Source organism: Periplaneta americana, chromosome 16 (genome assembly GCF_040183065.1).
Source record: "Periplaneta americana isolate PAMFEO1 chromosome 16, P.americana_PAMFEO1_priV1, whole genome shotgun sequence".
Taxonomy (NCBI): Eukaryota; Metazoa; Arthropoda; class Insecta; order Blattodea; family Blattidae; genus Periplaneta; species Periplaneta americana.
The window spans coordinates 38,890,518-38,914,256 of record NC_091132.1 but is presented as its reverse complement, the minus strand read 5'-3'; positions in this window follow the sequence as shown (position 1 = coordinate 38,914,256).

Here is a 23,739-nt window from a genome sequence, read left to right as displayed (position 1 = left end):
CGTGCTGATGCTTTATCCACTAAGCCACACCGGATAGAACCCCGGCGTCGGACAGAATCGTCTCAGATTAAGCTCCAACTCTTGGGTTCCCTCTAGTGGCCGCCCTCTGCACTACGTCATAGATGTCTATGAACGTAGGACCGATGTCCACACATGTGCTGAGGTGCACTCGTTATGAGTGACTAGTTGGCCGGGATCCGACGGAATAAGCGCCGTCTTAAATCACGAAGTGATTTACGCATATCATATATATATTATTTTAATGTACCGAAGTACATATGATATTTCCATGCATATTTCCCGGCGCCGGAGAGAATTTTTCTCCGTTCCATTACTCTTTCATCGTATGATGACGCAGAATATCTGCATGGAAATATCATATGTACTTCGGTACATTAAAATTATATATATATATATATATATATATATATATATATATATATATATATAATTTCTCCGCATCTTACCTATCACTTTTTAATAGGTTGTCCCAAGCTATATTATTCAAACAAGATATAAAAGCACCAATATTATTTTCAGTTAAAAATCGTTTATACATTATCGAATGACTATGATTAACTACATAATTAATTCCAGTTAGTGATAAAATTAAAGCTGAATGATCTGAAAGAGAGGGGTCTAATACCTCTACAGTGTAACTATGTTTATCAAGATTTGTTGCAAAATTGTCTAAACAAGCTTCCATCCTTGTAGGTTCATTATTAACATAAAAATATCCCATATATCTAAATATATTTTGCAGACGATTATTATCATATAATAACATAATTATTATGTTTAAAGAATTAATTATTATTATTAATTTAGTATCATCATCTGCTGAAGTAGACAGAACAAGAAGCTAATTTTAAAAATACAAATAATTACCCTTGAACCTACAACAATTTACTCATAGCCCACATGACAGTTTATGTATATTTGTTTCATTTGTTCGCTTTTCAAATACACGTTTATTTTGTCCAGAACAAAACAATATCACTAATACAGTTACAGGTAAACAAAATATCCCATATAATTTCATAGTGTGAGGAATTTATTGACAGATTTAAACATGTTAAGTTAATTTCCCTGTATATAATTCAGATTACGATTTTTGCGTTAAGATAATAGTATATTATAATACTAGTTTACAATTATGTACTTTAATTCAGGAGTAAAAATTTCGTGAGTTCCATAATTTCTTACGAAAGCTTCAGTATCTTCACAAGGATACGCAGATATGGCATCCTGGATTAAAGAAACTAAATTTGAAGTGTTTTATTACGATTTGTTTTTTGTAATTTTTAGAAAAAACATGTAGATGAAATATCCGGCTTTTCTATAGCATGCCACACTGAAACTTCCAACTTGTATTTTTCTAACTTATACGATGCGGGAATCTGTAACAGGTTAGTTGGGTTAAGTTAATACAGACTTTCTGTTTGCCTTGCATTAACGGATCTGTGACAGGTTAGAGTAGTTTAGGCTTTCGGTGCGCCTTGTATATATGAAACTGTGACAGATTTAGGTTAGGTTAGTTTAGACTATTGGTATCCTTGCACATACCAAATGAAGTGAATTGTGCGTTTCGCTTTCATTTTGAAGTGTTCTAGTTCTTTATTTCTCTTGTTAATTAGTCACTTTTAGGTTACTCACACCGATCAATTCTTTCCAATTTATTTATTTATTTATTTATTTATTTATTTATTTATTTATTTCAAATATACAGAATAAAGAAATATAATTACAAAACAAAGAGAAATACAAATAAAATAATACAAGCAATATAAAAAGAAGATACGGTAGTATTAACAAAATTTAAGACCGAATGAGCAGCGCTCGTGCTCGGTCGTAGTTTTAGCTATTTTCCAATGTGTTTTAAAGTAAACTGATGTCCTATTTAAATTCTTTGCATTTAAAACTACCTTCTTTCTATAAATTAGACAGTTTTTCTACTTTTTTTTCGTAAAAGAAACCTTCACTGTCACGTGCTATAGAAAACCCTAGTTTTCTGCCCAAGGCAGGTTTTGCACTGCAAACCCAGCATTCTCCAATCTTTCCTATTTTCTTCTTCGTTTTAGTCTCCTCATACGATCCATATATTTTATTGTCGTTTATAATCTTATATCCTCTTCTGCCCGAACTTTTCTCCCGTTTACCATTTTTTCAAGTACATCTTTCAGTAGGCAATTTCTTCTCAGGCAAATCCTTTCTCTCTTCCTTATCAGTTTCAGCATTATTATTTCTTCACCCACTGTTTCTAGCACAGCTTCGTTCCTTATTTTGCCTGTCCATTTTACACCGTTCAATTCTTCTTCATATTCACATTGCAAATGCTTCTAATCGGTTCCCTTCACTTCGTCGTAATGTCCATGTTTCTAATGTCACACTCCACACAAAGCACTTCACTTCACTAGTCTCTTCATTATCATTGTTATTAGCATTATTATTAAGTTATACATCGTAATGAAAATAAAATGACTCGCTTATTTTGTCAATGTGTGTAGTAATACACGCATTAAGGGAACATAATATTTTGTTGTTTTTATGTGATTGTCTTAGAAATGTTTAGTACGTTATTTAACGACACTGTATCATACACTAGGTTCTTCGGCATCGAGGGAATTGGTGATGGCAAGATGGTATTTGGAGGAATGAAGCCGAGAATTCGCCACGTGACTACCAGACTTTCGCCTTACATTTGTGAAAAACCGGAAGAAGCCCAACCAGATTATCAGGCCAAGCAGGAATCGAACCCACCTCCGATCGCAGCTCTGGAACGAGAGGGAAAAGTGCTACCAACTGAACTAGTCCGGTGATCACCTTAGAAGATTAAAGTAAGTGCTGAACATTAATATTATAAAAGATGATTGTCATTTTTGGCCGGTGGTATTGTATTGTATTTATTAATATTCCATGGTATTCGTACATTGCTTCTCAGCTAGAATATGGAACAAGTCAAAAAACTTAATACTGCTATAAAGTCTTAGGGTGCTATTCCTAGACATTTCGCAGCACGCGCTACGAGCGTACTAAACTAGCCCCGGCTATCCACAGGTTACTTGTACAGAATTCAAATCATATCCTATCGCTAACACTGGTTTATGAACGTGAAAAACGTTAGTTCGCTGATCATCCACCGAAAGCCCGCGCTAAGAATGTCTATGAATACGACCCTAAATGTCTTAATTTATAGTCACAGTCTAGTTGAAATATATACAGAAAAGGTTTACAGAATAGTCTACTAGTACAACACAAAGTTTTAGTATCAGTTTCATGAAGCGTTGTTGAAAGTCATGAATTCATGTACAGAATAGAAGGCGTGAGAAATTAGGTACTTCTTTAATTTGGACCTAAATAACCTTATGTTTTGAGTTTCATTTTTATACCGATAGGGAGGCTATTAAAAATATTTACTGCCATATAACAGAATCTGATTTCACACACCAGCTATAACGGCTGGGGGATCATCGTGCTAACCGCACGATACCTCCATTCTGGTTGGATGATCGTCCACCTCTACTTCGACATGTGGACGTGAGGCCAGCATCCGACTGGTCGTTCTTGGCCCTGCAAAGGGCTGTAGCGCCATGGATTTGGATTATTATTATTATTATTATTATTATTATTATTATTATTAAATTTATGAGTAATGACAATCTAAGTTTTTTCTGAAGACGGATTGGTGGACTAGGATTCAGCAGATGCTGTAAAGGACATCGAAACTAGTCAACCCGTTACAATAGCATCTTTATTTAAAATGTTAACACAGTAAATTCGTTATTTATTAATTTAAATAACTTAACATTTAATCAGTGAGTTATAGTTATCTTGCCTGAAGGGGCTGATATTATTATTTGTCACTTTTAAAAGAACTGAACGTTTTTAAAATGCGTGAAATGTACAATTAGAAAGTAGCCTTATATATAATTTAATCACAATGATTTTTTTAACTTGAAATCTATGTAGTGAATAAATAGAAGAGCATCGAAATTGTTGGTGAAAATAGAGTCATTTATGTTCTGAGCTTCAACATTGTAACGGCAGTTTCATATTAAAATTAGAATTCGTTTTCTGGCGCGTTACCATTAGGGGTCGCTCAGAATTAGAGCTGTGCAATTATTAAATAATGTCGAGGTAATTCATCATCACGGTCATGCAATTTACTCTTTTAAAAGGTAATAAATGAACACGGTTCGCTGGATGCCAGCCTCTAATTATACAAGTGCAAACAATAGAGTAACTTAATCCAATATGTTTGGTGATCGGATTACCCTACACTCATGTGCAGTATGTACATGGTGCGCCATATGTTGTTACTTGTGTATTTGCTTTCCTGAACCACAATCGGGTACAAAATAACCACATTAACAATAGAACTACATTGATAGCCTGTAGAGACATGTTTACTGCATGCAATGAGGAACGTACTGAATGTAACCTTTAAATTTCCTACTTATACGTACATTATCGCATAGCTGCAATAAAATTATTGAAATCCACTGAATTTGTATCAAAATTCTGCTACCACTACCTTTCAGATTTATTTTCGTTTAAAAATACAGATTTTTTTATGTAGTGTTCCGTCGGTGACAGACTCCACATGGCGGGCAGCGATGCATCACTCATGGGCAGAAAGTCGAATGCACTCACGCACGGTACTTGTAATTGATCCATTAGTACGACTTCGCAAAATCTGCAAAACTTAACTGGGGACTAGGTCATCAAGCCCTTAAAACAATCTATAAAGGGGCTGTACTCCCAATGCTACTGTATGGAGCGCCAGTGTGGCAAGATGGTATCTGGAAACACAAAAATATTGCTAAATACAAAAGAGTACAGAGACTCATGAACATCAAGATTTCCAAAGCCTACAGAACTATTTCTTATGAAGCTTCATGTGTAGTAGCCGGACTCACACCAATAGATATAATAATACAGGAGAGAATGTAAATCTACAAGGCAATGCATAACGAGAGTGAAACACTTTTACAAATTGAGACCGCCCCAGAACTGGAAAACTGGACTCACCCAGCGGAAAGAGTAATCATTAAAGAGGCGGAAGAAAATAAAGATTCCCCGATAGAAATATATACGGATGGAAGCAAGATTGATGGAAAAGTCGGTGCTGCTGCGGTCGTCTCTCAAAATGGAAATGTACTTCACAAACTGAAGTTCAAACTGCACAACGAATGTTCCAATAACCAAGCTGAACAAATAGCCATATTGCAATCGCTTTACACACTCCAAGAAAATCCAGAAAACAGAATCACTGAAAGAACAGCAGTAGTATACACTGACAGCCAAATAACCATAGACCATAGACAGCTTGAAGACAATAGATGGACGATTCACATAAAATGGGTGAAGGCTCACATAGGGATCTACGGAAATGAACTGGCAGACGAACTCGCTAAGGAGGCAGCAAAACAAGACAATCTACAAATTATATACACGAAGATACCGAGAAAGGAAATAATACACCGCATAAAAGTAGAGAGCACAGAAAAGTGGCAACTGCAATGGAACCAGACAACAAAAGGAGCAGAAACCAAGCAGTTCTTCCCAATCATCAATGACAGGTTAAAAACAAACATCAGGCCCACACCAAACTTCACTGCAATAGTCACAGGACACGGCAAAACAAGATCATATCTCCACCGCTTCAACATAGTAGATTCTCCAATGTGCCCCTGCAACGGAGGGAACAAGACTGTAGACCACATCCTCTATGAATGCCAAGTGATAGCGAGTGAAAGAGAGAAACTAGTGAATAGTGTTCTAAAACGGGAAAACAGGCCAGTTTCGAAAAATAGATTAACAAATAACTATAGAAACAGTTTCATACAATTTGTAAATTCAATAGACTTTGAGAAACTAAATCAGGTATAAATAACGAAAGGACATGTTAGGCTAGACTAAGAATTTTATAATGATTTTTAGTTAAATGTTTAGATAGGCGTGTAGTGTTACCCACGAGTAACGGAGCATGCCGATTATGTGTACTAAATTAAAAAAAAAATAGTACGACTTGAAATTGTGTGATTCTTAATACAGACCCCACTCGGTCTGACTGACAATAATACTGATCGTTTGTGGTCTGAAATGACGGCCAGTACTGAAGGAGATCCGGATTTCCATCAGTATTGTAGATTTGAGGGGGTACTGACAGTTATACTGAGAGTGTAGAGGAACTCGTCAGTATTTTAAGGAGCAGCCATAAACGATGACGTGTGTGCTAACTCCTTCCAGGAGGAATATTCGGTACGGCGAGGTATTCTGAAGATATAACAACATTTCATTGAATTACCTGAGATGGTACTCATCCGACGCGTCATATGTGAATATAAACAAACGCAATGCAGCACTTGACACACTGTTCGGTGAGTTTAATAAAATTAAGCCAAATTCAATCGTGAGGAAAAAATGAATATCTTTCGCATTATCGTCATGTGTGTTTGATGCACTTAACTTTCTCAATAATTAAAAAAAAAATCCTGTTTCTCTTAACAGTAAAAACCTAAAGTTCTAATCTTTCTGTGTAGCATATACAGGCTGGAAGGTAACCACTGCACCAAAATGGAACTGGTAATATATTATGAGGAGAGATCTGACAAATCTAAATAAGTTTTTTTTCTAACATTCATCGTTTTAGAGTAAATCGTTGTGTTTTTATGAAGTATTTGGCAACATCACTGTTATACTACAATAATTCTAGAAACCGCGGCACCCGTCCCTTACCTTCCTCTCACTCTCTGCTATACTCAGTCACACGCACTCGACAGCGTGCTGCGTTGCAAGATTTATTTTAACTATTTTCACTGTTCTTCAATTTAAATTCATGGCTAAACGTTAAATCGCAATATAGCGAACGTAGAAGCTCCGCCCACGACCCCTTCCACTTTTCCCCTACTAGCTCATCAGCCACTTCCCGTACTGGCGTTCGCTATATTGCGATTTGCCCATTTTCTTTTATTTGTATTAGATATATTCAGTGAGTCTTATTTCTTTTTAATTTTGACTGAATCTGAAGGATTTCCAGGTGTTCAGGCTTATTTATGGGGATACAATATATGTGTTGGCAACACTGGATCCTTATCTTATTCATGCGAGTAACTGGAATGTTGTTATTCGAATACTGTTTGTGTATCGTGACCAGAATATTGTACGAAATGGAAATATAAAAATTGGAGATTTATCCTTCGAAGAGGTGGAAAAATTCAATTATCTTGGAGCAACAGTAACAAATATAAATGACACTCGGGAGGAAATTAAACGCAGAATAAATATGGGAAATGCCTGTTATTATTCGGTTGAGAAGCTTTTGTCATCTAGTCTGCTGTCAAAAAATCTAAAAGTTAGAATTTATAAAACAGTTATATTACCAGTTGTTCTGTATGGTTGTGAAACTTGGACTCTCACTTTGAGAGAGGAACAGAGATTAAGGGTGTTTGAGAATAAGGTTCTTAGGAAAATATTTGGGGCTAAAAGGGATGAAGTTACAGGAGAATGGAGAAAGTTACACAACGCAGAGCTGCACGCATTGTATTCTTCACCTGACATAATTAGGAACATTAAATCCAGACGTTTGAGATGGGCAGGACATGTAGTACGTATGGGCGAATCCAGAAATGCATATAGAGTGTTAGCTGGAAGGCGGGAGGGAAAAATACCTTTGGGGAGGCCGAGACGTAGATGGGAAGATAATATTAAAATTGATTTGAGGGAGGTGGGATATGATGATAGAGACTGGATTAATCTTGCTCAGGATAGGGATCAATGGCGGGCTTATGTGAGGGCGGCAATGAACCTCCGGGTTCCTTAAAAGCCAATAAGTAAGTAAGTAATGTAGATATATTGAATCGAGTTATGACAGCAAAACAAATGAAAATTAACAGCGATGTACGCTGTTAAAGAAACCACTTCCTGATGATCATCGCCAGAGTTTATAATCGCCGGTGATGATCGCTGTAAACAAACCGTAGCTTTATAGCCTTACATACCTATACTCTGAAATTAATTCTCCTTCTTATTCTTCTTTTGTGGCTCTACTTACCAGGGTGGAAGTTAGCCTCTGCTGTGTGCCTCCATTTTTTTCTCTTCCATTCCTTGGCTTTCAATTCTGTTTTATCATATCAAGATGTAGCTCTAGACTACATGCATGTTGTCCTTGACCAGCATTAGTTTTTTGTCTCCTAGAGTGAAATTCCCCTCTCCATATTTTCTCCAGTACCCAGGGGTCCTTCATTCACGTCATGTAGCCTATCAATTGCCTCTCGCTTTACTCTCCTAGCTTCACATCATAATCGTAATACACATTCACAGCACAATATGTTGCTATCAATACCACGTCATCAGACATCTCTGTACTCAAGTTCTTTCTCAATAGCCATGGCCCGCTCATGGAATTCGCTGTCGCTGGAAATCAGGGGTAGTCTTAGTCCTCAGTTGTTTAAAATTAGGTTGTTTACAAATATTTTTAATGCACAGAATTAATTTTTTTAGGTATAATTTTTATTATTATTATTATTATTATTATTATTATTATTATCATCATTATTACTACTACTACTACTACTACTACTGGGTGTTCAGTTCAAAGTGTGTCATGGCTCGCTGTATGCCGTCATGTGGCTAGCCGATGAGCCTAGAGAATTCAATCTTCCAACACTTCCGCAGAGGTGTATTATCTATGAGGCAGAGAAGTTGCCTAGCAAGTACGGCGTTCATTCTGAAGAATACGTACCGATACGTACGGTAACGCCGGTAGTGGCAGGAATGTGAACTGTTTGGAAATACGTACTGTCGAGATATGGGGAGAGGGTTAAGACGATTACTTACGTATTTGTTAACATTAACTTCGACGGTCAACATGGACACGAAGCATTTGATTTGTGTTGTGGAATGTTGCCGTACGCAACCGATGATAACAAATACCCTGCGTACGACTTGCCGGCGCAAAACACAGTTCGAAAGAGGTTAAGGTAGCACACAGACCGTACAGACCGCCATCTGTTGCTACGACGTTCAAGTTATACCGTACACGTTCTCAAGTTCAGGTTGAAGAACGCCTTGAATAATAGGCAACTTCTCTGACATATAAGCTGAAACTCGCTTCAAATCGGTGACTCAACAACAGTGACGTCATGACACACTTTGAAATGAATACCCAGTACTATCATTACTATTATTATTTTACACAGTCATTACTTTATTTTTCCATTAACACTTATATCTAGGTAATTGTCATTGTCTCAATGTAACACGTGCTGTGCTGATCATACTAATTCTACTATTCCTTTGTGAGATTATATTCATATGTATTAATTCTTTTTTTAAGTTAATACTGTATACTAGAATGTATTTTCCTGTTTGTGATTATGTATTCAGTCTCTTTTTTTATTATTGTTATTTTAAAGTCAATACTGATTGTGTATATGTATTCAATCTCTCTTTTTTACTTAATTATGTTTATTATTATTATTTTTAAGTTAATATTTGTATACCTGTATATGTTTTTCTGTATGTGATTTGATCCTGGTTGAGTGGAAGAGAAGGCCTGATGGCCTTAACTCTGCCAGGGAAAATAAAACTATTATTATTATTATTATTATTATTATTATTAATCTTAATTTGTGAATGTATTGTGGTCTTACAATGTAGTATTCAATTCTTTGCTATACATTTTCTCTGTCCCTTTCATTGATTTCATTTGTATGCTACGAATTGGTGTAGTTGTATTCAACCTCCACCGAAAATTTTAGCGGCACTGATTCGAAAAGGACCCCTAATATTTTTTGAAAGTAAGGCATTAGAATTGCGTGTTGACTTAAGATGGAAATTACAGCCATGTGAATATGTTGCAGATCTTGGGAAATAATCCACGCAGGACCAGACTTGGAAGCAGGCCATGTTTACAAGAAAGAAAGCTACAGAGAATTAAAAATAAACAAGAGGATGAGAAGACATTATGGAGATGCTGATAATCCGGAGTCTGTGGAGGAAATGGTTATAGGATATGACATGTGAGTAAAGTCGGCACAATATATTGTGAGGTCACAATCAAGTATATACAGTCACGAAGCTCAATACGTAGTAAATATGCAAACATTAGATAGTTGCTCACCACTAGTATCGCTAATATCGCCTCATTACAGACAATGCGAAATAGTATCGATACAGTCTATTGTTTCTGGCACTCTCAAAACTCAAGCTTCGCGACTGTATATAGTAGAATGTAGTGAGATACTAAAAAATCCAAGATGGCTGTACTTCAGTGTTACCAACTTTGAACGTAAATGTAAAGCACTAATATTAATTCTTTTCAAATTGTCAGTGGAGAGCATTAGAAAATTGTCGATGACCAGAATAAAACAAACTCTGAGGAAAAAGAAAACAATTTATGCCACGAAAGCTGGTATTATGTGCCTTAAATCAAATTTGAGCAGCAATATAAACGGTCATGTCTTCAAAAATCTTATTCTTCTTAAAACTACATTACATTCATCGCTATTATTTTGAATTTCTTTTGTTGTACATATTCCTCTTTGATACATTTAGATACGTATGTATAAATATAATTAAATAGTAAAATGGGAATTGTGAAATCTTAATTTTTAACTAACCAGGTAATGAAAATTTAAAAATCATACTTACTTTTCACGACCAATCTCTATACAAAAAGAATTAAACTTTAATTTTGTATAATAAGGATTCATTTCAACCAAATGAAAGGACAACTGAAGTATTTTTATTTTTTCACGATTAATGGAGAAGGGTGATGTAATTATATATTTATTTATTAATTCTTTGTTTATAAAGACGACATCAAATTAATTTGTATATTCAAGACTTTAAATTTCAATAAGATTACACATAAAATAAATTTAATAAAAAGTAGAATAGAATTAAACGAAAATGTGAGCATAAAAGGACTGTTGTAACTGTAATTGATATTGATTTACGTAATTAATATGTCAAGTGTGTTTACATGTATGAAGCAAGATGTATAAATGAGCAAAAAACTTGCTGACAAGCATGTAGCAGGAATTTAAACTGTTCATGGTAGAAAATTGTGAAAAGGAGCATATAAATAAGTTTTAAAGTTTTAATAGTTATCACGATTGGTTTAAACATTCACTAAAACTATACGTAAGTGCAAGTTTGAACAATTAATTACTGAGATTTGCGATAAATTAATCAGGTTAGGAAATTGTATATTTATTATGTATAACTTACTTTGTATATAGATCATTTTTTGAAATGATTAAGTTTGTACTTTTGCGATCTAATATCAATAAATCTATCACATCTATCATCCATATATTTATTTATTACGTTGTTGTATAACATTATGGAATGCTGACAAGGTGATATATTAAATCAGAATTACACAATTTCAATATCCCGACTTTTGCCTCAGGACTAAAGGAATACTTCGACAAAGAACAGGTTGCAAATAACTTTATTTTATTTTTTTAAGATACAAATTTAACATAAATCACAGTTAGGCAACAACAAAAATACACAATGAACAATCAACTGTATTATTTTCTGAGTAACAGCACACTTATTTTATTTTTCTGAAAAACACAAAGTGATATATGAAAAGAAAATAACTATGGTTTTGGACAGACATATTATGTTTGCTGCAGCATTTGCATCAGCCAATAATTCTGAAATTAGTCATTATGTTACCAAATTTCCAGACGTCCTCTTCCTTAACCAACCTCTTGATAATGTTCGTTGGCATCATAGGATCCTTTGAGACTGAAAGAAAGACAGAATTTGGTTTAACGCAGAAATTATCAATGTTGAAAGGGGATCTGTGAATGTTTTATATAAGAAAGGAATTATACATAGTCCCAAAAATAGAAGAATCAAAAATATATTACGTTGTACACAGAGTGAAACTTAATACTGCATAAATAACATTGTACCAGTATGTAAAAATATGACATCAGGCTTTCAAAAAGAAATGTTGAAAATAAGCCAAACTTTCAGTGCAATGTATCTCAAGGATCTGGCAAGTTTTGAAGCAAAATACCACCCTCACAGGATTCTTTGCTTTTGAAGGTACAGAATTCTTTGCTATATCATATTTTGTGAAAAAATAGTGGTACTGATACTCAAGGATCAACATTAGGTCCCTTACTTTTTCTAGTGTTCATAAATGATCTTGCCCCCCTAATAAAAGATGTAGGTCGTCCCATATTATTTGCAGACGACACAAGTATAGTAATTACAGCCAATAACTCCAACACATTCCAAACTTCGACAGAGGAAATTCTCTTCAAAATATGTGACTGGTTCTCAGTCAATAAATTGGTATTAAATTGTAACAAAACTAACATAATTCAATTTAAATCCTGTGCAAATTCAACCTCGCAAATTTCTAGCGCAAAATTAACAACAGATCCCTATTAGAAACAACGACAACCAAATTTCTTGGCTTAAAAATCGATAATGTGTTAAATTGGAAAAATCATATTAAAGAAATTACCCCCAAACTAAATTCAGCGTGTTTTGCTATTAGATCTATGCAAAAGATAGTAAATATCAATACCTTAAAAACAATATACTTTGCATACTTCCACTCGGTAATGAGTTTTGGAATAATATTCTGGGAAAATTCCACAGAGAGTAACAGTATATTTCTATTACAAAAAAAAAAGAGTAATTAGAAAAATAGTAGGTGCCAAATCTAGGGAATCTTGCAGGACTATTTTCAAAAACTACAAATAATGCCCATGGCTTGTCAGAATATCTTTTCATTAATAATCTTCCTCGTATGTAATCGTGAAAACTTTGTAACTAATTCAACAGTTCATAGCATAAATACACGTCAAAAAAAATGACTGATACTAAAACTTTGTGTTGTACTAGTAGACTATATAGTAAATCTCGTCTGTATATATATTTCATCTACACTGTAACTATAAATTAAGACTTTATAATAGTATTAAGTTTTTTGACTTGTTCCATATTCTAGCTGTAAAGCAATGTATGAATACCATGGAATGTTAATAAATACAATACAATACAATACAATACAATACAAGACATCTCATTATCAGACACTTTCACTTTCCTCTGAATTAACGGTGGCCTCTGATGTGTCTGTCCAGCTGCAAGTAGTTGTGCAAAATGGATGTTTGAGAGGTTGGTGTGTCCGAAGAGACCAACAAAATAAGCTTCACTGGCTTGTTGAAACACCACGATAGCTAATCTCTGGAAGTGAATCTGTCGTTAAGTCCTATGCAACAGAAAAAACACAACTTGAAATTATCAATGATGTGATCGTCTAGCATCCTTGTATTTGAATGTACAGCAATCTATCTGTAGACATATAATATTTTGTTAAAAAAATAGTGGGTTTTGATATTAGGTGTCTGATCGTCAGATATATTTTCACTTTTCTTAAATTAGCGGTGGCCTCTGATGCACCTGTCCCTGCTGTATGTCGTGCAAAATGGTAACCCCCCATGGCATGGATGGTGGAGAGGTTGGTGTATTCGAAGACCAGCCTCCTATGACACCTCTTGGGCAATGATTGCGTTGATAAATTGGTATACACAACTCGCTTCATATGGCTAAATATTTCTTTATGACAAAAGACCGCAAATACTACTGAAATAAAAATGTACGTAATAATATCGGGAGGTAAATAAGTAACACGCTATGAAACGTTACAGATTAGAAACAATCAAACGATCCGTGACGCGTATGTGTGAGCGGGACATGAGAATTATATATTGTTGAGTATCGAGATAATATAAAGAAGTTAATTACAGTTTTGTAATCTGTACCAGATAGTAGCAGTGGTTGATACTACATTAAAGCAATTAGCCATGGGCGTGTCGATTGATATGGTTTCGGTAATGAATTAAAGTTCGTAACTTTCGATAGTCGACAGCGATGAGAAGAACGGCACCAAAAGTTTAGTGTCATTGAATCCACATTCACTGTGAATTGCAGTATATAGCATCGAGACAAAAATTCATTTACCCAAGAGCCGCCATGTAGAACCTATTAAACAGAGATTTAAAAGTATATTTGAAACTAATTATGGATTTTATACTATGTGTAAAGTTGCCATAGTTTTGGTAGCGCAAGAACACGTTGGTGTCCAAGTAATGTTTAATTTTGCTTAACGAATGTTAAATTAACAGTCTGTTTATTTTTAACGCTTTGCTAATGTATTTTCCATTTGTTCAACGTAATTTTGTTTAAGATAACCAACACTTAACTATAACGTCTGTTAGCACTATTTTAACTACTCAACAGCAGTTGGTAATATTTCTACACATGTAAGACAATTTTTGATTGGCTAAAATTAATCTTTACATTCTGTATTATAGAGTGAGTCATGAAACTTGCATAAAATGACAACCTGTTATAGTAGGCCACGCTCCATAAACAAACAGTTGACAAATGAAAGTTGTAGGTGACGTGCTGAATAATAATTACAAAGTAAGGTTATATTTCCCCATTGCTATTTACTTACTTACTTACTTACTTACTGGCTTTTAAGGAACCCGGAGGTTCATTGCCGCCCTCACATAAGCCCGCCATTGTTCCCTATCCTGAGCAAGATTAATCCAGTCTCTATCATCATATCCCACCTCCCTCAAATCCATTTTAATATTCCCATCTACGTCACGGCCTCCCCAAAGGTCTTTTTTCCTCTGGCCCCCCAACTAACACTCTATATGCATTTCTGGATTCGCCCATACGTGCTACATGCCCTGCCCATCTCAAACGTCTGGATTTAATGTTCCTAATTATGTCAGGTGAAGGATACAATGCGTGCAGCTCTGTGTTGTGTAACTTTCTCCATTCTCCTGTAACTTCATCCCTCTGTTCCTCTCTCAAAGTGAGAGTCCAAGTTTCACAGCCATACAGAACAACCGGTAATATAACTGTTTTATAAATTCTAACTTTTAGATTTTTTGACAGCAGACTAGATGACAAAAGCTTCTTTACCGAATAATAACAGGCATTTCCCATATTTATTCTGCGTTTAATTTCCTCCCTAGTGTCATTTACATTTGTTACATTGCTATTATGGATACGAAATACGAAAGAAATAAAATAACACTGCTGTATTTAAACAGTCCAAAGTATTTTTTAAATGTTATATTACCAGTCATATGCTAAACATTCCCTACAGAGACACACAAAATATTAATTTCGCAACTTCTGTTCGAACAGCTGTGGAGACATCGGCCATATTTAACTAACTGTTAAACGAGTTAACTGCCCGAAATCCTACATCTAAAATTAACAAACTGTTAACAATCTGTTAAACCAAACTGGTGTTGAAAACATACAATTTTAATTAATTAACAAACCGTTTAGAGTTTAACAGTAGTTAAATTTTCTAACAATACTTGGAAAAACCGGCCATCAGTGTTGTAAAGATTCGAAAAGAAAAAATGTTCACTGTCAGCTGTCTTACGTACCCATGGTTCCGTTAAGTAAGATTACGGAAGTCTTGTGAGGTATTGACTGCATTCGCTATTTACATATTTACGTAGTCACAGTAACAAACGTAATAAAACTGTGTAAAAATTACGCAGAACATTTTGAGAGAAGGGGTCTGGGGAACATGAAATCAGATGGAGATATAGTTTAATGTGTTTACCGCTATGGCTTACTGTTTTGCATATTGTAAACATTTATTTGCGTTATTATTGATGTGCTTACATTTACTTACATTTTAAGTTATTGTCATATCGTTTAGGAATATGCGTCAACTTTACTGTACTATTTTGTACTGACAACCAGTGTTCGAAATGACAGTCACCAAGATTTATTATATACATGTAGGCAATGCATCATGTTTTGTTTGTTTACCTATGGTCGTGTCTATTGTATTTACAGAGTTGGTAGAGTACGTTGTTAATTCTGATTAGTGAAGATCATGGAAGTGATTTGAAATGCAAATAAATATAAGCAGTAGTTATAAATGAATGAAAGTAATTCAAAATTAGTGCAAATAATAAATGTGGGTAATATGGGAAAGAATACGCGATAGTGAATTATATGTCTAAGTTGTATCTCGCTAATCTGAATTCGTATCATAATGTTAATATGACAGATTAGATGTATATCCATATAACGAGGGATTAATAAATAGATACAAGTTGAGATATTGCTATAAAGTTCATATCGCTATGAAATAACAGCAGCCACAAGTACAAAAGTTGAGGTGTCCCCTAGAAAAGTACATTTGTGAAGTAATTCCATTTCTAAAGATGTTTAGAATTACCGGTAGTGTAAAACTGATCTATGAGCAACGACGTCACATAGGAAATTTCTTTCCTCAGTTGAATATGTTGAGTTAAAAAAAAAAAAAGCAAGGTACAAGTCCAGTGTTTAATATAACATAAGGCCTGATGGCCTTAACTCCACCAGAGTAAATAAAAAATAAATAAATAAAATAAATATATGGTTAGAGATAATACTTCAATAAAAAAAGTTTTCAACCATAACCTCAACTAAGAAAATTACCCTTAATTTATGTAATATGTAATATACATAGGAATATTACAAAATAAATGTATATATAATAATAAATTTAGCTTCCCTTATGAAAATGTTGCTAGATGTGATAAAGAGTGTTACATATAATTTGGAAACACGGCTAAAAGGTAAAATGATATACATTTGAAACTGTTAGGGAATCGAATGTACAAAATGTCAGAAAAATTTACACCAAAGTAGCGTTTGTCCTTATTTACAGGTAATAAAGGGAAAGAAATATCATCAGATAGGTTAGAAAAATTAGAGCGCCATATACCGCGAGAGAAATAATAGCACTGATGTATTAGCATTAAATCGATATTAGCACTACGACAGCATTATGGTAAATCGATACGAGGCACCAATACAAGTCGAGATGTCGCTGTAAAGAGCAGAGAGCACAAAAGTGGAGATAAATTTGAAATTTCTAGGTTGGCAATCCCGATGACGTCACATTAGATGTCGCTGGCATCGCAAGATTCTGGCTATATAAGTAATGAACCCGCGAGGGGAGGTGGGAGGGGGGTGGCGGGTGGGAAAAACTTAGTTGCGCCGACCCCTCTACCCAAGTGTCTTTAAGCCCGAATGAAAAGGATAACTTTTGGGTTGTAGTGGGTTATCACAGTATACTTAAACCAGACCTGAGGACCACGGATACGGGTCCCCCCTCAGTTCCTGCGGCCTTGTACCGCCATTTCCATGGGAACATAACTGGATTTTTGCCTTCCTTTTCTTCTATTTTTATTGGTAAGTACCTTTACTTCTCACGCATTATACACATAATATATGATATACAAGTGACTATGTGCAGTGTTCATTTCGTGTACAGTGAAATTTCTATACGTCGTATTTGACCATAACCTCAATGACTTGTGCAATTTCATACGCTAATTTCATGTCCTAAGGACGACTAACTCGTAATAACTGAAATCTTTTTAACAATAACCTTAACTTTATCTAGTCTTCGTAAATATTTTGTTGTGAGTCTATCGTCGTTCTTGACCACAACCTTCTGCGTATTTTAAACGGCAATTTCATTTTACAAGTACGAAAAACTCATAATATAAAGCATCTTTTTAACTATAACCTCAACTAAATCTGCTATTCGTAAATATTGCGTTGGAAATCTATCGTCGTACCTACCTACAACCCTTCGTGTAATTTCAGACGTAAATTTCATTTTACAAGCACGAAAAACTTGTAATATAACACATCTTTTTAACTATAACCTCAACTAAATCTCCTATTCGTAAATATTGTGTTGGAAATCTATCGTCGTACCTACCTACAACCCTTCGTGTAATTTCAGACGTAAATTTCATTTTACAAGCACAAAAAACTTGTAATATAACACATCTTTTTAACTATAACCTCAACTAAATCTGCTATTCGTAAATATTGTGTTGGAAATCTATCGTCGTACCTACCTACAACCCTTCGTGTAATTTCAGACGTAAATTTCATTTTACAAGCACGAAAAACTTGTAATATAACACATCTTTTAACCATAACCTCAACTTCATCTACTATTCGTAAATAATGTCATAATTCTATCGCTGTCTTCAACCGTAATCTACAGCTTCCTTGCAGACGTAAATTTCATTGTTCAATGGCAGGAACACTCGTAATATAACCTGAACTTGTTCTGCTATTCGTAAATACTGCCTTACAATTATACCACCGTCTTTGACCGTCACCTAGAGCGTACCTCCACGCGCAAATTTCATTTTTCAGTGACAAGAACACTCGTAATATGCTCCTAAGCCATCTTTTGTCATAACCTCAACCTCATCTGCTATTCGGAGGTATTGTCTTATAACTGTATCGCCCTAAGGAAAATTAAGTGAACTACACGAAAATACTCATCATAAGTCGTGTGTGACCGATCACTGGAAAGCAAATACGCTATTCCAAACCAAGTATTACTTTTCTTTTATGAAAATTTACTTTTCTCTAACTTAGTAACTACACAATAACAGACCAATGCACAACCAAAGCTGAATACTACTGAAAGTATTCTTTCACCTACTTCTAAGGCTTCAGAAACTGTTAGGATTCACAACTAAACTAACGATAACTTAGTTGTCTGTAAGCGCTCTATCACCATTCAATATTGTAAACAAAATGTATGAGTTGTTTTAGGTAAATGTACTTCCTGTAGTATATTAACTATCGAAAATATATCAACCAACATCTACTACGCCCTACTTGCAAATATCGCATAACTAAAAGTAGATCACATTAAATCTATTCCATTCGTTACTCCTAACATTCCAGAAGCTGTCCGGGAATAAACAGTAATTCTACAACTGCATAAAACGACGATCTGCATTTGAGCGGGGATAAAGACATCGCCGAAAACATTCAAAACTATTACTGGTTGTAGGAAGGTCAACTCAAATTTGTAATGGCACTGAAGTTATGGTCAAAAACACAATATCGTTCACGTTTTACATTCTTGAGAAATTCACTATGCGCACACAAGAAAGTTCACTGCACAGTACAACATACATAGTCACATAATGTATATTACCTAATATGTGTAATAATACTGTACAAAACAAAAAGTAAAGGAACTTGCCAATAAAAACAGAAGAAAACGAAGGTAAAAATCAGGTAATTATATGGATTACATAGGTCACAAAAACGAATCTTACCTAACCATAGTAATATTGTTTTCAAAAAAATCAATCCAATTTAAACCCTTATGTCACTGGCCACACTTGACAATATTCAGCTACGTAATCCATAACATTACCCAATCCTCTTATGCCCCATGAAAATGACGGCACAAGACCGCAGGAAGGATGTTGCGTGTGTTTCAGAACAAATAGATTGTACATAAACGATTCCAAAACTTCCTTCACGCTAATACCTGCACAAAAACGCAGCAATTCTAGAGAAGTTGCTTGTGGCCGAGCCCCAATATTCCAGTAAGCACAGCAACATCGTCTAAAAATTAACCGTGTTATTGCACGTGACAACGAGAGACCAAAGTTTTCGATTCGTCATGTACAATCTACTTTTCCCTCACACGCAACGAGTCTGCAACCCCTACGTTTTTGTACTTTATTTTCATGGAGAGACAAAACCGGATCTTTATCTCCTAGTTGTAACTAGTGAAAGTCCGGTTATGATCCCACAAAAATAGAGCAACAAAAACGAGGGAATTGCAGAGAGGAGAAAGGGTACCTGCTTGTCACCAAACCACCACTGTCACACAGTGAGGGCACAGCAACGAGGTCAGTGGGGCAAAACCCCGACGTCTGTCATGTCTTGTCCAGGGATAAGTGGATTATTGCCGCGAGGTCAGTGCCGCACGTACCAGGGCACAGAGGCACATGTCCCGAAGGTCAGTGGTGCATGTCCGGATGGTCAGCAGCACCTAACCTCGACGTCTATGAAGGATAGTGAAGATAGGATCTCTGTACCTGCAGTCATTGGCTCATAACAGCGTGGTACGCGACGCATACACCGGCGGATAGAGGCGCTTTACTCAAAAGAGAAACGCATATCACAACGGACATGGCGCGGTCCCGAAGGAATGAGGCGCTCGTCTCTACGGCCATTGGCGCACGTACCAGCAGTCGCAGAACCATGTCCAACAAAGTCAGCGTCATATAACCTTCAGGTCTGTCTGGCTCTAACCGCTTCGTCAGTGGTCCAAACACACTGCGGACAGTGACTCAAAGCCCTTGTCAGCGATATGGAGTAAGGACCCTGCGGAGAGAGGAACATGTCAAGTCAAGGGCATTTCTGCCAGAAATATGTGGCTCATAGCCGTCAGGTCAGTGGCGCATACACCGGCGGACAGATGCCCATGTCAGCAGACAGCGGCGTATGTACCTGCAGTCAGTGGTTCATAACAGCGTGGTACGCGACGCATACACCGGCGGATAGAGGCGCTTTACTCAAAAGAGAAACGCATATCACAACGGACATGGCGCGGTCCCGAAGGAATGAGGCGCTCGTCTCTACGGCCATTGGCGCACGTACCAGCAGTCGCAGAACCATGTCCCACAAAGTCAGCGTCGTATAACCTTCACGTCTGTCTGGCTCTAACCGATTCGTCACCCAGAAAGTCAGCGTCGTATAACTTTCACGTCTGTCTGGCTCTAACCGCTTCGTCAGTGGTCCAAACACACTGCGGACAGTGACTGAAAGCCCTTGTCAGCGATATGGAGTAAGGACCCTGCGGAGAGAGGAACATGTCAAGTCAAGGGCATTTCTGCCAGAAATATGTGGCTCATAGCCGTCAGGTCAGTGGCGCATACACCGGCGGACAGATGCCCATGTCAGCAGACAGCGGCGTATGTACCTGCAGTCAGTGGTTCATAACAGCGTGGTACGCGACGCATACACCGGCGGATAGAGGCGCTTTACTCAAAAGAGAAACGCATATCACAACGGACATGGCGCGGTCCCGAAGGAATGAGGCGCTCGTCTCTACGGCCATTGGCGCACGTACCAGCAGTCGCAGAACCATGTCCCACAAAGTCAGCGTCGTATAACCTTCACGTCTGTCTGGCTCTAACCGATTCGTCACCCAGAAAGTCAGCGTCGTATAACTTTCACGTCTGTCTGGCTCTAACCGCTTCGTCAGTGGTCCAAACACACTGCGGACAGTGACTCAAAGCCCTTGTCAGCGATATGGAGTAAGGACCCTGCGGAGAGAGGAACATGTCAAGTCAAGGGCATTTCTGCCAGAAATATGTGGCTCATAGCCGTCAGGTCAGTGGCGCATACACCGGCGGACAGATGCCCATGTCAGCAGACAGCGGCGTATGTACCTGCAGTCAGTGGTTCATAACAGCGTGGTACGCGACGCATACACCGGCGGATAGAGGCGCTTTACTCAAAAGAGAAACGCATATCACAACGGACATGGCGCGGTCCCGAAGGAATGAGGCGCTCGTCTCTACGGCCATTGGCGCACGTACCAGCAGTCGCAGAACCATGTCCCACAAAGTCAGCGTCGTATAACCTTCACGTCTGTCTGGCTCTAACCGATTCGTCACCCAGAAAGTCAGCGTCGTATAACTTTCACGTCTGTCTGGCTCTAACCGCTTCGTCAGTGGTCCAAACACACTGCGGACAGTGACTCAAAGCCCTTGTCAGCGATATGGAGTAAGGACCCTGCGGAGAGAGGAACATGTCAAGTCAAGGGCATTTCTGCCAGAAATATGTGGCTCATAGCCGTCAGGTCAGTGGCGCATACACCGGCGGACAGATGCCCATGTCAGCAGACAGCGGCGTATGTACCTGCAGTCAGTGGTTCATAACAGCGTGGTACGCGACGCATACACCGGCGGATAGAGGCGCTTTATTCAAAAGAGAAACGCATATCACAACGGACATGGCGCGGTCCCGAAGGAATGAGGCGCTCGTCTCTACGGCCATTGGCGCACGTACCAGCAGTCGCAGAACCATGTCCAACAAAGTCAGCGTCGTATAACCTTCAGGTCTGTCTGGCTCTAACCGCTTCGTCAGTGGTCCAAACACACTGCGGACAGTGACTCAAAGCCCTTGTCAGCGATATGGAGTAAGGACCCTGCGGAGAGAGGAACATGTCAAGTCAAGGGCATTTCTGCCAGAAATATGTGGCTCATAGCCGTCAGGTCAGTGGCGCATACACCGGCGGACAGATGCCCATGTCAGCAGACAGCGGCGTATGTACCTGCAGTCAGTGGTTCATAACAGCGTGGTACGCGACGCATACACCGGCGGATAGAGGCGCTTTACTCAAAAGAGAAACGCATATCACAACGGACATGGCGCGGTCCCGAAGGAATGAGGCGCTCGTCTCTACGGCCATTGGCGCACGTACCAGCAGTCGCAGAACCATGTCCCACAAAGTCAGCGTCGTATAACCTTCACGTCTGTCTGGCTCTAACCGATTCGTCACCCAGAAAGTCAGCGTCGTATAACTTTCACGTCTGTCTGGCTCTAACCGCTTCGTCAGTGGTCCAAACACACTGCGGACAGTGACTGAAAGCCCTTGTCAGCGATATGGAGTAAGGACCCTGCGGAGAGAGGAACATGTCAAGTCAAGGGCATTTCTGCCAGAAATATGTGGCTCATAGCCGTCAGGTCAGTGGCGCATACACCGGCGGACAGATGCCCATGTCAGCAGACAGCGGCGTATGTACCTGCAGTCAGTGGTTCATAACAGCGTGGTACGCGACGCATACACCGGCGGATAGAGGCGCTTTACTCAAAAGAGAAACGCATATCACAACGGACATGGCGCGGTCCCGAAGGAATGAGGCGCTCGTCTCTACGGCCATTGGCGCACGTACCAGCAGTCGCAGAACCATGTCCCACAAAGTCAGCGTCGTATAACCTTCACGTCTGTCTGGCTCTAACCGATTCGTCACCCAGAAAGTCAGCGTCGTATAACTTTCACGTCTGTCTGGCTCTAACCGCTTCGTCAGTGGTCCAAACACACTGCGGACAGTGACTGAAAGCCCTTGTCAGCGATATGGAGTAAGGACCCTGCGGAGAGAGGAACATGTCAAGTCAAGGGCATTTCTGCCAGAAATATGTGGCTCATAGCCGTCAGGTCAGTGGCGCATACACCGGCGGACAGATGCCCATGTCAGCAGACAGCGGCGTATGTACCTGCAGTCAGTGGTTCATAACAGCGTGGTACGCGACGCATACACCGGCGGATAGAGGCGCTTTACTCAAAAGAGAAACGCATATCACAACGGACATGGCGCGGTCCCGAAGGAATGAGGCGCTCGTCTCTACGGCCATTGGCGCACGTACCAGCAGTCGCAGAACCATGTCCCACAAAGTCAGCGTCGTATAACCTTCACGTCTGTCTGGCTCTAACCGATTCGTCACCCAGAAAGTCAGCGTCGTATAACTTTCACGTCTGTCTGGCTCTAACCGCTTCGTCAGTGGTCCAAACACACTGCGGACAGTGACTCAAAGCCCTTGTCAGCGATATGGAGTAAGGACCCTGCGGAGAGAGGAACATGTCAAGTCAAGGGCATTTCTGCCAGAAATATGTGGCTCATAGCCGTCAGGTCAGTGGCGCATACACCGGCGGACAGATGCCCATGTCAGCAGACAGCGGCGTATGTACCTGCAGTCAGTGGTTCATAACAGCGTGGTACGCGACGCATACACCGGCGGATAGAGGCGCTTTACTCAAAAGAGAAACGCATATCACAACGGACATGGCGCGGTCCCGAAGGAATGAGG